General features: G+C 38.4%; 1 protein-coding gene across 14 annotated transcripts in view; it reads left to right on the top strand.

Annotated features, from left to right (window-relative positions):
* The window catches only part of HDAC4 (histone deacetylase 4), a 612,734-nt gene that overhangs the window by 24,085 nt on the left and 575,645 nt on the right, over positions 1-13,004 (top strand). The gene's annotated exons all lie outside the window — the stretch shown is intronic.

Here is a 13,004-nt window from a genome sequence, read left to right as displayed (position 1 = left end):
CAGTGTATAGTAACTAACAAACATAATCTAAAATATGACATAAAACATATTCCATTTCACACCATCACACTATCAATTCCCTTCTTTCTTAAAGTCTAATACATAGCAATTCCTAACTTCACTCAAAAACTAATTGGTATTTTTTAATCTGATACTTATTTTGAATATAATCAGCCTACTTTCTCCATTCCAAAATATATTTTTCTTGTGTATTTCAAGTAGGCAGAAATTTTTGCCATTTGTGCTAAATTTGATACTTTATTAATCCATTCTCCAATTGTAGGCAAGTTTTCTTTCTTCCAATATTGTGCAATCAATAGTCTTGCAGCAGTTATTAAATTCAAAATCAGTTTTGTCTTTATAACAGTGCAATCTGGAATTATTCCTAATAAAAAGAACTGTGGAACAAATTTGATCTTCTTTTTCAAAATGTTCTGCATAATCCACCATATTTTAATCCAAAAAGCTTTAACTTTTTTGCAAGTCCACCATATATGATAATAAGTAGCATCCTCACAATCACATCTCCAACATTTTGCTTTCACATTTGGATACATACATGACAGTTTTTTCGGATCTAAATGCCATCTATAAAACATTTTATAAAAATTTTCTCTTAAATTTTGTGCTTGCATAAATTTAACATTCCTCACCCAAATTTTTCCCCATGTTTCTAACATTATAGGTTGTTGAAAATTTTGTGCCCATTTTATCATACAATCTTTAACCAACTCTGTTTCTGAATCAATTTCTACCAATAAGTTATATAATCTCTTTATATGCTGTTGACCTTGATCTTTTATTTGTTTTACCAAGTTATCATCACTTTGCCTAATACCAATTTTCTGATCTATTTTCCATCTAGATTCCAATTGTCCATACTGGAACCACATATAGTTTCTCCCTTCATCCCTCAATTTCCCCCTAGATTTTAATTGTAATTCCCCCCTTTCCATAATCAAAAGCTCTTTGTAAGTGACAACCTCCATTTTTTGTAATATATTTATATTCTCTATCATATGTCTGGGGATAGCCCATATTGGTATCTTACCATCTAACTTATATTGATATTTTTTCCAAACCCTCAACAAAGCACTTCTGACCATATTATTCTTAAATATCTTATCAATTTTCTTGTCATATAATACATATGCATGCCAACCATATAACAAACCATAACCTTCTATATTCAAAGCCCTTTCCTCTGTTAAATTAATCCAATCAGAAATTAAAGATAAAGCAACTGCATCATAGTACAATTTCAAGTTAGGCATTTTTAAACCCCCTCTTTCCCTAATGTCTTGCATTATTTTTAACTTTATTCTCGGTTTTTTACCCTTCCATACAAAATTACTAATCCTTTTTTGCTATTCCTGTAAATTTGCATCTTTCTTCAATATTGGAATCATTTGAAACAAAAATAAAAATCTAGGCAAAGCATTCAGAGCTGCCACTCTTCCCAGCAATGATTTGTAATTTCTTCCAATTCTCCATTTCTTTAATTGCTTTTCCCCACAATACCTCATAGTTATTTTTATATAACTTTACATTCAATGCTGTAATATATACTCCTAGGTATTTGACTTTTTTAACTACTTCATATCCAGTTATTCTTTCTAGTTCTTCTCTCTGATGTGTATTCATATTTTTAATTAACATTTTTGTCTTCTGTTGATTCACTTTAAACCCAGATACCTTACTATACTGATCAGTTGTCTCCTTTAGATATACGGCTGAATGTATTGGTTGAGATAAAGTAACAACCACATCATCTGCAAACGCTCTTAATTTATAATCTTGATTTTTAATTCTAATTCCTTTTATTCGATCTAAACCACGTATATTACTCAATAATATTTCCAAAGTTAAAATGAATAATAACGGTGACAAGGGACATCCTTGTCTAGTCCCTTTCTCAATCTTGAAGGATTCTGTTAATCCACCATTTACTATTACTTGAGCTGTTTGCTTTCGATATATAGCCTTAATTGCTTGAATAAAATAATCCCCAAATTGCATTTTTTCGATTACTTTAAACAAAAACTGCCAATCCAATCTATCAAAAAAGTGCTGCTGAGACCTGGCTGTTTCTTTCCAAATATTCAAGTAAATTTACTTTTTGTCTCATATTATATCTCATCTGTCTCCCCTTAATAAATCCTGTTTGATCATTGTGTATTATTTGAGTCCTCAATGGCATCATTCTATTTGCTAATATCTTAGCAAATATCTTATAATCACTATTTAAAAGCGATATTGGCTTATAATTCTCTGGTTTAACACCATCTCGATCTTCTTTAGGTATTAATGAAATAAAAGCTGTCCTCCATGAGGGAGGAGCTTCTCCCCTTTGTATTCTGTTAAATAACTCATTAAGTGGTTCAATCATCTCATTTTGTAAATTTTTATAATTAGTTGTCAAACCATCTGTACCTGGTGCTTTGTTCGCTTTAAGCTGCTTAATTGCAAACACTATTTCCTCTGAAGTAATTAATTGATTCAACTCTTCCCTTTGATCTACTGTAATTTCTAAGATACCGTGGTCTTGTAAATATCTATCTATATCTTTATCATTAATCACATCTCTAGCATATAAGTATAATATTCTAAAAAGGCTTTTTTAATCAAATTTTGTTGATATACTTCCTTACCTCTATATTCTATTTTATCAATTATACGTCGTTTCTGTTTCTTAATAAATATGCTAACCACCTTCCAGGTTTATTAGCGTTATTAAACAAATTATGCTTTGCATATTGTAAATTAGTTGCCACCTAATCTGCCATTAACATATTAAATTGACCTCTTAATATATTTATTGACTCTTTATTTTACTATCTCCTGGGTTACATACCAATAACTGCTCCTTCCTTTTAATTTCCTCTTCTAATTCCTTTCGCTTTTTCTGCAATCTATTTCTATATTTATTATTCATATCCAATAAAATTCCCCTCATATAAGCCTTACTTGTGTCCCAAACTATCTCTATAGGTGTCCCCTTATCCATATTCAAAGAAAAAAATTCCTTCATTTGAGTTTTACATTCATTTACATTTTGTTCATATTTAAACAAATTCTCATTCATCCTCCACGACCTCCTGGCCTCCTTTTCCCGATGTAGCTCAATCCAAACCAGGCTGTGATCAGACAAAGTTCTCCTTTCTTAAACAAATTTTAATTCATCTTGAGACTGATTGAATTTAAACACGCCTTCCTCTTGATCAGTGCCATAGAAATACCTCCTTTAGCTCATTCTGACTCTTCAATCAAAAGATTTGGACCTTAAATTTGAAAACCCAAATTCCAAAAAAACAAACAAAAAACTTTCTTTATTATTCCTTGCTGCTAGCCTGAATAAAAGAATTTCTTTTTCTAGCTCAGACCATTATTGCTAATAACCCATTTTTTTTGTCATTTTGCCAAATTTCAATTTTACTCCTACATTTGGATTCAAAATTGCATTCATTTAACAAAAATAATTTCCCGCTTTTATAAAAATTGTTATAATGCCAATTTTGACTATTAAAGCATGTCTGCTTCCACAAATTTTATTATCCATGCATCTTCACTTTTTAATTTGTTCTTTCTAATATTTCCTCTATCATTCCAGGATTCTTGAATCTTATATTGAAAATCATGAGGCTTAACTGACCCATCTATTCAAAATGTGGACCAGCATCTTCTTAGGCTTCTGTATAGGACATTCCAATGTCAGAAAGCAGATCCAAATTAGGTAATTCTCAACCAAATCTGATCATACCTTGCTGCTGCAGAAAACACCAAGAAGGCATTCCTGGATAGGCAATTTGATAAGGCCAAACAAAAATTAGCAGAGGATTGCAGGAAGATCCTGTCCCCAGTGGCATCAGAGACTCTACCTCTCAGCATAAGCTTCATCAGCCCCTGTTAAACCAACCTGGATGGTCTCTCACTCTCCCAAGTGATTCAGGAGAAAACCAAGAGACAGTCACTGCAGTATTTGGGGACACTTCCAGACCCATGCCAGAACCACCTCATCAGCACCTTCTGCCACCTTTACCCCCACAGCAACAGGGACTCTTCAGAGAGAGGACAACAATCCTAGAATTCCTCAGGACATACGCCATCTTATTATTCAAACTATTTCTCAAGGCATTGATTCAGCCTTTACTCAGAGAGGTTTTCCAGCCCCTTTTCCAACTGGATCTTCAGGTCAGAGATCCCACTCTGAAAGCCATCACACCAGACAACGCGTTCAACACACACGTTCTCCCACCCCTTCCCACCACAGTGAGGATTCCTTTTTTGGGGAAAAGGAAGACATGGCAGATTTTAACTTATCAGAGGATGAGGAATCTGCCCCAGACAAGCCTGCCCCCACTGGGCTTTTTTGCCATGAACTTTTTTATACCTTATTACACAAGGCCAAAATCACAGCCAACATGGGGGTTGCTTCACGCCAATTGGAAGGTGTTTCAGATACATCTCACCCCACCAAATTCCTTTTCACTGAACCAGTTTCAGAGCAACGGGTAATTCCATCACCTAAGCTTTCTTAGACATCATTCAGCGTCAATGGGGTCACCCAGGTACCATTCCCACCCCTAGTGGTTCAGACAAGAAAATGTACACAAGAGATCAGGAGCTCGAGGACCTTCTTAAGGTTCCAACCATAGATACCCCCGTAGCCACCTTGGCCTCCTCCTCCAACATAATTCCTTCAGATGCAGCAGAGGGACTTCGAACCGAGGATCGCAGGGCGGAATTCTCCACCCGTAAGACCCACCAAGCGGCTGCAGGGGCCATTAGATCAGCCACAGCAGCCTCATTCATGACCTCTTTTTCTTGGCAAATGCAAGCAAGATTCTCAAGAGGATTCTGATTGCATCAGGACATAAATGGTAGCAGCTGCTGAATTCACTGCTGATGCCATTAATCTCAAATTTGCATCTGTGAGCATCACTCCAGAAGATTGCTTCTCAGACAATGGCAGTCGACAAAAACCAAGTGGTGGTTGGCAGCTGCCCCATTCAAGGGTTCTCTTTGGCCCTAGACCCAAGTCAGGAAGGAAAAGGTCCTCCTTATATGTCCAGAAGATTACAGACAGGCTCCTCTCCCCTATCGCAGGCAGCTTTCACCCCAGGATCCTGTCAATCCCACTAACATCTTCCAGTCGCTCAAGCACCTGACAGACAGTCTTTCGAGACAGGTTCAGACAACCACAGACCAGACGCCTTCGTGGATCCGGTTTCCGGCCTTATCGCAGAAACAAATGACTATACCATATCCATCGGCGGTCGCCTGCCAAATTGCCCATTTGGCACAACAATATGCCTGGGTGCTCCAGACATCACACTAGGCCTAACTATCAAGAACCCCAAGGAGGTTCATCAGTCTCCATTTAGTCACCAAAAGGGCTCAAATGGAAGCAGAGATTCAGCACCTGCTGTCCATCAGGGCCATAGAACCGGTACCCCTACCTCATCAGGGGACTGGCTTCTATTCCATTCTATTCTTAGTAGAGAAGAAATCAGGAGGAAGCAGAGCCATCCTGGACCTAAAACAACTAAATTTGCACATCAAGTATCGCAGATTCCAGGTGCACTCCCTCAGTTCAATTTTGGGAAGCATCACAAAGGGAGATTATCTAACATCCATCGACCTCAAAGAGGCCTATTTACATGTGCCCATCAGGCCAGCCCACAGACACTTTCTCAGGTTCAGCTATGCAGGGGCCCATTTTCAATACAGGGCTCTTCCCTTCAGCCTCTCATCTGCTCCTCGCACCTTCACCAAGATTCTGGATGCAGTGGCAGCCCACCTACGGTCAATTCCCATCCGAATACAGTGTTACCTGGACGATATATTAATCCAGTCGTTTTCCTTCCAACAGGAGCTACTGGACTTACAGGTAACGATTCAAACCCTACAGGGTCACGGATTCTCTGTGAACAGAGAAAAGAGCCATCTGGTGCCATCACTCGACATAGTCCATCTGGGGGCGAGAATCAACACCAGGTCTTGCCAGGTGTTCCTCTCTCGAGACCGTTTCAACAACATTAGAGACACGATAAAGAAGGTAAGGGCACTCAGATGGGTCCCACTATCGTTGCTATCCCAGTTACTGGGAAAGATGGTGGCTTGTCTTGCAATCGTTCCCTGGGTATGCCTCCACTCACGACCCTTACAATGGTTACTTCTGCCAAACCAAAGGGCAGGCACCAGTCATACAGAAACCAGGATCCTCCTGCCCCCAAAGGTCAGGCAATCTCTGCGGTGGTGGATGTCCCCAGACCTAGCAAAAGGCTGCTCGTTTCTGGAACATCACTGTGTTACCACGGACGCAATCTCTGGGGTGCTAATCTCCTAGATCAGAACCAAGGTCGCTGGACTAAATCAAAACGTATAAATTGGTTGGAACTGAAAGCCAATCTGGCTCTAAGACACTTCCGAGCACAGTTAGCGGGCCATCATGTGTTGTTATTGACAGACAACATAACCACAAAGGTTCATGTAAACTCAGAATCGCCTCCTGATGAACGAGGCAGCAGCGATGGGCCTGTAGGCAGAAAGGCATCTTCTATCACTACAGGCAGCACATATCCAGTAAACACAAGCATTGGCTGAGCAGGACCACCATCAACCAATCAGAGTGGCAACTAAATCCGGATCTGTTTCTTTCCATCACAAACAAATTTGGCCTGCCCATAATAGATCTTTTTGCCAGCCTGACCAACAACCAACTGCCCAGATTCTTCTCCAGGTTCCACACCCCAGGAGCAGAAGGAACAGATGCATGTCAGTGGCTATCTTCTTTTACTCTGACCTCTTCTGCCAATCATTCAGATCTTGGAACAGAAAGATCCTCCTCATAGCTTACTGGCCTCTTATTGGTTTGATCTGATGAGTATCCATCACTCCACATTGGTGAATTCCACCAGATCAGATCCAAGGAGCCATTCTTCATCAGCCTCAGCTAAGCTGCCTGGCACTTGACAGATAAGGAAGGAAAAAATTCATCATCTCCACCCTCCTGGCTTCTAGACGCCCATCCACAACGCGCATTTATGAGGCCACGTGTTCATGCTTCCACCGCTGGTGTCTTAGACATCAAATAGTCCCCACTTCTGCTTCTATTCAGCAGATCCTGCAATTCCTCCAGGACAGATTGGACAAATTTCCACCCTATTGCAGCTCTTCCACTGTCCTTTTCTGTGACAGACCCACACTTTCTCAACATCCCGTATCCATGCTTAAAAGAATCAGTCTGGTCCACAGGCATCTGGGATCTAACTCTGGTCCTTCAGATGCTTACTTCATCCCCTTTCAACCCTTGAGCCCTCCAGCCTCAATCTTAACCTTTCATTTTCTCATAGCCATAACCTCTCCACAGGATCAATGGCTGCCTGTCACAGGAAGGACTTATGCATTTTTCACCCTAACAGAGTCATTCTGTTAGACCCTACATTCAAAATAAACATGGTTCCATAGGTCTCAGGATCATCTTGCACTTCTGCCCTCATCCCAAACATCCTTCAGATCGATGGCACACGCTGGATGTCTAATTATCACAGAACAGCTCCATTTGAAGACAGAACTTTATCATTTCAATCTGAATATCTCCATCCACCATATGGATAAAAGCCTGTATTTCCATCTGACCAGCAGAAACACTTCCAGGCCGATCATTCATTAAGTAAAAACCTGGGCCATCAATCTATCTTACATCTGCAATCACATCCTCTCTTTATCAAAACTACAAGATGGACCAATTTGCTTCAGCATCATTAATCCTATTTCTTCCTGCCACTGACAATTTGTATTCCTCTGTTCCCCACCCTAGGATATTTAGAATATATATCCATTGCTTTTATAGAAAACATTCTTACCTAATTCTTATGTACTAGAGTCCAAGCCTTAATTTCCTTTATTGTTTTTTTCTACATCTATTCTTTTTTCAGTTCCCAATGAGTTCTTTTCTCTTCACCTTCTTCGTTAATAAACTAAAGCAAAATTTTAAACAAATTCAACTCATCTCTGGCCAATCAGCTGAATTAACAACTCATTGCTTTGACTCCCACATATATAGAAGGAACCTTCATGATCAATGTTCCTTCTAGAACAAATTTTTGTCTTCTTCACTCTGAAAAACAAATCATTAGTAATTAAAATAAAATTGATCCTAGAAAATGATTGATGTCTATCGGAAAAAAAAGTAAAATCTCTTCCTCATTACATTCTCGCCATACATCTCTCAATTCTAAATCTTCCATCATATCAAAGAAGGCCTTTGGCAATTTGACACGGCTTGAAATATTTCTAAGACTTCTTTTATCTTTCTGGATATCCATCACTCCATTCCAATCACCCATTAATATGTGAGTTTTATAGTCCCAAGATGTTATTCTTTTATGTAAATAAAAATTTACATAAAATTTATATAAAATTTATATAAAATTTTTCTTGTTGATTTGGCACATAAACTCCTATTAAAAGTATGTTTCTCCCCTCCAATAAAAGTTCAATGGCGATATATCTTCCTTGATTATCCGCCTCAATTAATGTTGCAGATAAATTACTCTTTATATAAAAAACTAGTCCATTCTTCTTTTCTGTAGCAGATGCAACAAAATGTATTCCCAATTTTGAATTTATCAAATATTTCTGGTCTAATGTTCTAATATGTGTTTCTTGTAAACATACAATGTCATTTTTAAATTGCTTCAAATAATGAAATATCTTTCTTCTCTTTTGTGGTGAGTTTAATCCATTAACATTCCATGATAAAAGTCTAATTGCCATTATCGGCGATCGGAAACTTTTGAAGCACCACCAGCAAATCATATCTTTCTTTGGGCCTTGCTCCTCCCACTATTTCCTTGGTAATAGCAGATTGAGCCTGTTGAGCCTTTTCTTCTTGTTCCTTGCGTTTAACAGCCGCTCTTGTCATCCTTGGCTCTTTTGGAATCTCTGATCCCATCTTGGACACATCCAACACTTGTAAAAGGTCTTCTTCCATTACTATCACTTCTTTTTCTTTAATTTCACCTTCCTTTCTCCTACCATCCGGAGATGGTGGACTTCCAACTTTGAGCACATAAGCATAAGACTCTCGTGCTTTTCCGACTGTATTAAGATGATGTGCTTTCCCTTCATAGTAAACTATTATGTCAGTTGGGATGTCCCATCTGTACTCAATCTGACGTTTTTTAAGTTTGTTCACCAAAAAGGCAAATTCCTTCCTACCTCTGAACATTTTGGGGGGAATTTCCTTTAGTATTAAAATATCTTGACTGGCCGCTTGAAACTTGTCTCCTTTAAAAGAAGCTTGTAAAATCTCATTTCTCACTGTTCTAGTAGTAAAATAAATGACAATGTCTCTCAGAAGATTTCTTTGTCTTGCTATCCAGGAATTCACACGATAAATTTTGTTTTGAAAAGCCACATCTGCTGGGCGAACTGCCAAAATCTTCGCAAAGGCCTCAGAAAAAATTTCCTTCAAATTCTCTTGTCTATTCTCTTTTAGGCCCTGAATTCTTAAAGCAAATTCCATGGCTCTATATTGTACCAAAACAATTTTATCATCAACTTTATCCATTTTACTTTGAACTACCTCAATCTTATTTTCCAATTTTAAATTAAATTTCTTTATTTCTTCTACTTCCTGCTCCAATAAAATCACATTTGATGCCAAACCCTGTACTGCTGACACCAAACCTTCCTTGACTTCTTTATTTCCAATTTGAATTTCTAACATTTGTTTTTTCATCTCTGACATTTCTTCTGTAATTAATTTAAACTTATCTTCTATCTGAGAGGTTTGCAAATTCATGGCATCATTAAGGGATTATCTCATAAAATCTTTCAAATTATCCTGAAGTGCTTCCAAATTTAGTGATTTTTTTATCTGCTGTACGTGCTGGAGAAACTCCCGGTGTAGATGTTCCTGGGGTTTTTGTTACAGTTGTCTTTAATTGTTTTGCTGCCATCTCTTAAAGTTTCTCTTTAACTTAATGTTACTTATAAATCTTCTAAGTCTTTTAAAGAAACCGTCTCAATGTCTCTTCCACCTTCTCATTACAATGTTTTAAAAAGTCTCCAGCAATTCTTCAGCAATACACAGCAAGCAGTAAGAACTGTAACACTTTCGTTTTCAACTCGTTAGCTCATTAAAGAACAACTGCCATTTTCGCTTTGAAGTCAGCTCCAAAACTTAGAAAAAAAAATAACAGGGAATTGATTTAATTACTTGCTTTTGTAGTTAGAGCTCTCCCGTTTCTGTTCAGTCTGGTATTTTCTTCTTTAAGCTAAAATCGGTCCTGGCAGTTGGTCATGGCAATTAGGTCTGCCAAAGCAGGAAAAAAGCCTCAGATCTGGAGCGCTTTGAAGTTCTGAGGGGGCTTAACCCTTCGAGTCCCCTGGTGTCTTCCAGGAGTTCTAGGGAAGCTCTACCTCTGCCTCTTTCGCTCACCTCCTCTTCTTCGCCCGAAGAGGGGGAATTTCGAACCACTGGGCAGCTGATTGTCGCTGTCCTAGCGGTCCAACACGATCCAGAGGTTGGTGATCAAAAAGATCACCTCCATTGCCAACGGAGCCAACTGGAAGCCTTAACAATGGCCAGAGTTCTTGTAGTTTCCTTTTTCGCCTTTAGGTGTCACTTTGCAGCCCACAATTCTAATCCACAATTAGCAAAAGTATCCATTTTGCTTCTTTTACTTAGAGCAGCGCCATGTTTTATTTTAGTTTCTTTTTTTTTCCAGTTAGTCACATTTAAAGTCCAATAGATTTAAGTTTAAAATTTATTTAGTTCCAGTCCATAGAGAAAAAAGAAAATTGGAGATATTCCACCAAATTACAGTTTTAAGTTCTCGATTTTTCCTTTTTTTCCTTTTTGTAATCTTTAATCAATTTTAAAAGCTTCCAAATTTTTCCAAATTCCCGGCTTTAATTAAGGGTTCCATTTTTTCCCCTCTTTGTTTGAGGGATCTGTACTTCAGTTTCAAAGATCAGGTTTCTATCAGGTCTTTGGATACTGCTTCTGTTTCTTTTCTTCTATTGTTATTAACAGTCCTTATCAATTTAGCCGCTATTCCAGAATTTTTAAAAATAGTCCTCCGTGAGTTGGTGTTCACTCACCTGGCTTCAACATCTTGTCCAATTCACTGCTTCAACACTCCAGCACAGTCTTAAGTGGCCGTCCCGACTTTGGCAGCTTGTAATGGCTGCATATCCTCATCGCTGGATCGAAGGCTAAAAGGCCGATGCTGCAGGGGATTTGCAACTTCCCTGTTCGTTCTGGCGGTTCCTTCTTTCTTTGTTATCCCTGCAGGACAGCTATGGTCCGTTGCGGACCCCCATAACGATGGGGATTTCGGCGCTCCCCACTGGAGCTCCTGGGGTTCGCAACCATCTCGTGACGCTGGCCACGCCTCTGGACGGGTTCAAATTCTAAACAAGGCCAAGGGTAAACATTTGGTTCATGGCATCCTGGTTTCCAACATTAATTTGGAAAGAGTGTTTTTAATTATAAAATTCATCCTTTCAATCTTTCCAGAAGAGCTCGCGTTCCATGGAGCATGACATTCTCACTTAATTCCCACTGCCCCCATGATCGATTGAAGCACTTTTGCAGTAAAGTGAGTCCCTTGGTCACTGTCTATAGCTTCTACTATCCCATATCTAAGTATTATCTGTTCCAGTATAATTTTGGTGACTACTGCTGCAGTTGCTGTCATGGCTGGATAAGCTTCAACCCATCTAATCAAGTGACTCACTATCACCAATAAATATTTAAGTCTCCCCATTTGAGGTAATTCAGTGAAATCAACTTGAATGCACTGAAATGGTCTCACCGCTAAATGTCACTCTCTCCTTTCTTTATGTTGTAGAACTTGTTTATTAACTCTTTCACACACTATACATATGTCACATTTTTGTTTAGTTACTGAATACAATCCACAGGTCTATGCAGACCAACTTAAAGGCAACTTTTCAGCTCCCACCAAAACTTCCTCTCTTCCTTCTACTATTGCATATCCATTCTTTCGTTTCTCTTCTACCACTCTGGAGGACCCATCTGTAAATTAGCTCCTTCGTCCAAGGGAACATCTGTTAAGTCAGATCTAACTCTGGTCTGTAATTCAATTATTTCAACACAATAATGTTCAATATCTGACCCTCCTAAATCTCCTCTTAAAAACTGAGCTGAATTCAAGTTAACCTCAGTAGTTAACACTAAATCATTTTGTTCCATAAGTATACTCTCATACTTCAGAATTCTTGAATCTATCAGCCACCGACTGGCTTTTTGGTTCAAGATGGAAACAAATTCTCATTAAATAGGTTAAAAACATTTACAAATCTAAGCAAAACATTTCAATCATTTCTTTTATAAAGGTTTAACTAAGCATTTTAAACTTCAAGGATTTTCAGAAAAACACCCAAAATTGTATTCCAATGTCAATGTTTTTTTTCTTCTCATGTCTCATCTGTTTGCAAATAACATTATTTCTTGCTCAACTAAGACTTCATTTCTCTAGTAATACAATTATCACTACTGTCTCCTCACCCTCTCTTCTGAGCTGAATACAGAATACTTGCCAACTTCTTCCAACTTGCAAACTTGACTTTCCTTAAACATCTTGCAACTAAATTCCATTCACTGGGCATCCCAGTTGATTTCCTAATTTGTTAATACAGATTGATTTTCTAATTTCCCAGTTGATTTCTAATTCGTTAATACATTAGTAATCAGAACATAAAATAAAATATATCTGCAAAGCTTTCTATATGCAGACCAAAAGCAGTACAAACCCAAAACTGCAAAAGCAGGTATCATATAGAGGATATTTGCCTCTAAGCGCATGCGCGAGAATGGTGTCCGTTTAGATGCTGCGGAGGATGGCATATTTTCCAGATCCAGTTTCTGGTAGGAAGGGGGCTTTATGAGAACTTCCCCCCCCTTCCCAGTTGGGCAGAACATCGTGCCAGGTCGATGAGGGGGTTTTTACCCCCCAGGAAGAGCT

The sequence above is a fragment of the Ahaetulla prasina genome, chromosome 1, assembly GCF_028640845.1.
Source record: "Ahaetulla prasina isolate Xishuangbanna chromosome 1, ASM2864084v1, whole genome shotgun sequence".
In the NCBI taxonomy this organism is placed as follows: Eukaryota; Metazoa; Chordata; class Lepidosauria; order Squamata; family Colubridae; genus Ahaetulla; species Ahaetulla prasina.
Note: the sequence above shows the minus strand (reverse complement) of the source record. Positions and strands in the feature narration are given on the sequence as shown.